Genomic DNA, 3,919 nt, shown 5'->3' with positions numbered 1-3,919 from the left:
TCCACTCACCTCAGCCTCCCAAGGCACGGGATTACAGGCTGAGCCACCGAGCCCGGCTATATATGCTATCTTTAAGTTCAATAGGCGAATCCATAGAACTGACATTATATTATACCTGTACTGTCCTTATTCTAGAAGTATAGTGCATGGACCCTTGTGCTTTGTGTTCATGAGGGATATATCAGTTTCTACTCCTCACTTTTATGTAGACTAAAATGTCTGGAATTCAACTAGACTTTGAAAAGATTTAAGCACAATTGTAACTATATAACTGTTTGCTAGTTCCCTGTCAACTAGAAAGTTAATTTATCACTCAAAATGGCTAATTTGTATGGAGGAAGCAGTAAGCTCATCTATTCAGATTAGGGCCGGTGTTTTTAACTGTCCTCAAACTCCACTTTGGACAACATTTCGTTATGTGTATCCCACACTGTCCAAATTAGATAAATGTTCTGTCCTTCACTCTCTTTTAGATGTTTATAGTCAAGGAGATGAAGTTTGAAAATCAAGCCATAATTGAAACACAGTATGAAACAGTCAACAGAACTGTTTAGTAGTAGATACAGAAATAAAATGACTTATTTCAATAAGAAAGTTTTTCAAAATTAAGAGTATTTGAATAGACCTATTTCAAGAGGAAAGTTTTCCAAAGTTAAGGGTATTTGAATAGTCTTAGTAGGAGTATATTTATAGTTGTAGACTGCAGTTTTCCTATGTTAATTTGGGATTCATTCCTATATAATTATCCCTCTTTTTAGTGAACATTGTCTTTTTTGGGAACCAAAACCGCATACAACTGAGGCACATATTTAGTTTGTATTCCTTTGTAGTAACAATATATTTTAGCCATGGTTTATGTTTATGAATTTATTGACTTTTATTTCTGAATTAAGTATTGTCTGGGCCCTTTGGTGTAATGGACTATTCTCAACCACAAGATGGCATTCCTAACATAATTTGTCTTTACTGATAACATTCTGCCTCTTTTTCTGGGACTACCCCTGCAAAGAAAAATACTAAAAATTGTAATGAGGAAAACACTTTAATAGTTTAATGAGCAAAAGCAAGTTGTCACATTTTATTATTATTATTATTTTTTTTTTTCTGAGTTGGAGTCTCACTCAGTCGCCCAGACTGGAGTGCAGTGGCTGCTTCCAGCCACCGCAGCCTCAACCTGCTGGGCTCCGGTGATCCTTCCGCCTCAGCCTTCCGAGTAGCCGGAATTACAGGCATGCGCTACCACGCCCGGCTGATTTTTTTATTTATTGTAGAGATGAGGTCTCGCTGCCCAGGTGGCTCTTGAACCTGCGGGCTCAGGCAATCCACTCACCTCAGCCTCCCAAAGGCGCGGGATTACAGGCTGAGCCACCAAGCCTGGCTAAGTTGTCACATTTTTAACATTAAGCCTAGTTTATGTCAACATCTAGTCTGTGTCTTAGTTTCTAAAAAGTAAATTCTAGATCTAGAAATTGAAAACCAAGAGTAGTTGTGAGACAATAATGGAGGATTCAAAGTTCTGTACTTATTCATGTATATCTTCATTATTTTATTGCTTATTTTTAAGGACATTTGTTTCAGTAGATGATCTATTTAGCAAATGTATCCAAATGTTCACTGTGAGAATACATTTTTATGAGAGGAATGTTGTTTTTAAAAAACACATGATTTCTGCCCTCAAGAAAAAGATAACAAAAATTAAATCATGTACAACAGAGTGTTATTGCAAGATTATGTGTGTATAAGTGAAAAATGAGTGGTACAGCCAAGTCCTGTGAGATTTAAAAGGAAAGGATAGCCATGAAATAGGAAAGACTTCACAGAGGACATAGAACCTGAGGTGAGTCTTGAAGGATGGGAAGATTTTCTAGGTGAAAGGGAAGGGTAAATACATTCTAGGCAGGAACAACAGAGGTGGGGAAGGTGAGATGCCTGAGAGTCCATTTGCATTTATCTGTGCAGAGCTAATTTTTTTTTTTTAATGCTTCTTAAAATAGACTTTATTTCCTTTCATGTGAAATGCTTTCTTTAACGTGTTGTGAATGCCATCAAATATAACCATTTAGGATTGTTTTTACTGTATCATAGATCACTTCCAGTATAGACAAAATACATGTGTTATTTTGCATGTATGGTGACTACTTCAATTAGCATAATTTTATTTTACGAGTTAGGTTGCGTCATCAGTGTTGGCATTTTCAGAAATACATAATGTAGTCTGAGTCCAGCTTCTGACCCAAACATCCTACTCTGAGCCCTATTCCCTCCTCACTAACAGGTGGCCTTGAGCAAGCCAATCTGTCAGAACCCTGGTCCACGTCCACCAGGTGAAGACATCACAACCCATCCTACCTACCTCAAATAGGTCCTGCACAAATCAACTAGATCACTATATGTAAAATTTTTCAACAACTATAAAGTAAAAGAAAATTACAGATATGTCAGTGAAGTTAACCACCAAAAGAATATTCATGCCTACAACCAAAAGCTTTTAAATCAAAAAAGTTAAGCAAATGAGGATTATATTATACAGACTATGTTCCCAGCCTACTCTATTGAGCCTAATCTTTGGAAAGACTTAATTCATTATAAGGGGGGAAAAAATCCGAGTTAAGATATTTATTAGTGTTTATACAAACAAGCTGCAACTACTAATTCAAAAATAGAAGGGTTTTTTCCCCAGGAAGAAGAGTGCATTCTTTAACAGGACTGTACTGGAATAAGAATTTCATACAAACAGAATATGCCTTAACACAAGAAAGCAAGGAAGGAATATTGTACATGACACAGAATATTCAGGTGATTCAACCAAGTTACCTCTCCACACACTTATTTTCCGAATTTATTACAAACATTGCAGTCAGTTCCGCACATGGTGAAGCCACGCAGTGTCCGCATCTCGCAGTGTGAACACAACAGGTGATGCAGCTTTCAATTCCAAGAGCTAAAGGACTGGACTACTGTCTGCTTTTCAACGTTTCAACTAAGCATTCCATGGCCTCATCGAGGCCAGTGCCTTTGGTTGCTGATGTTTTGAATATCTGCCACTTTCGGTCCTTCAAGGCAGGTAACCCAAGTGAATTTGCCATCTCTGAGGGAGTCATGGCCTGTTCCATGTCCTGTTTATTTGCAAACACCACTAAAATGGCTTTTCTCAGCTCTTCTTCCTCCAACATGGCAACTAACTCTGATTTGGAAATGCCAATTCGGTCTCGGTCACAACTGTCTACTACATAAATAACTGCATCTGCGTTTGAATAGTAACATCTCCAGTATGGCCTGATACTTGTCTGTCCTCCTAAATCCCAGACTTGGAACTTAAGGTTTTTGTATGTCACCGTCTCTACATTAAATCCTATGGTAGGAATAGTAGTCACGACTTCTCCAACTTGCAATCTGTACAATATTGTGGTTTGTCCTGCTCCATCTAATCCCAAAATTAAAATTCTCATCTCCCGAGTTCCAAACAAACTGGAAAAAATAGTTGAGAAAAAACCACCCATGGCGAGTCGCCGGTCCTCCCTCGCCGACCCTCAGAGACAGCCGCGGCCCCGCAGAGCTCCCGGGCGGGCCTCGCGCCGCCACCCCGGCTCGCCCAGGATGCGTCTCGGAGGCGGCTCCCAGCGAGCCCGGTCAGCCGGCGACTTCCACGTCGGCCTCCCGGCGGGAGGGGGCAGAGCTAATTTTTTAACTGTCCAAAACAGTTATTTGATGTCTTTTTCTCAAAACCAACTCTGGACTTTCACTGAGCTAGAAACCTTGCTTCATTCAAGATGAAGAAGTGGCCACACATAACATACCTCAGCTTCTACTGTCAGCTGCATGGCCTGCACCCATTTCTGTCCCTCCTCCTTCCCTTTGAATTGGATGGCATTCCTTCTGCTTTCAAAGGCTAGTCTCTTCAAGGGTGTCTTGGATCCAG

General features: G+C 39.9%; 1 pseudogene across 1 annotated transcript; it reads right to left on the bottom strand.

Moving 5' to 3' along the window:
- Nucleotides 1-1,965: 1,965 nt before the first annotated feature.
- On the bottom strand, nucleotides 1,966-3,664 carry LOC103272830 (annotated as a pseudogene). The gene has a single exon (XR_505154.2). The product of XR_505154.2 is annotated as an ADP-ribosylation factor-like protein 1 pseudogene (transcript).
- Nucleotides 3,665-3,919: the final 255 nt, after the last annotated feature.

Source organism: Carlito syrichta, unplaced genomic scaffold, assembly GCF_000164805.1.
Source record: "Carlito syrichta isolate Samal-C Ts95f unplaced genomic scaffold, Tarsius_syrichta-2.0.1 Scaffold313342, whole genome shotgun sequence".
Taxonomy (NCBI): domain Eukaryota; kingdom Metazoa; phylum Chordata; class Mammalia; order Primates; family Tarsiidae; genus Carlito; species Carlito syrichta.
This window is presented reverse-complemented; position numbering and strand designations above follow the sequence as displayed.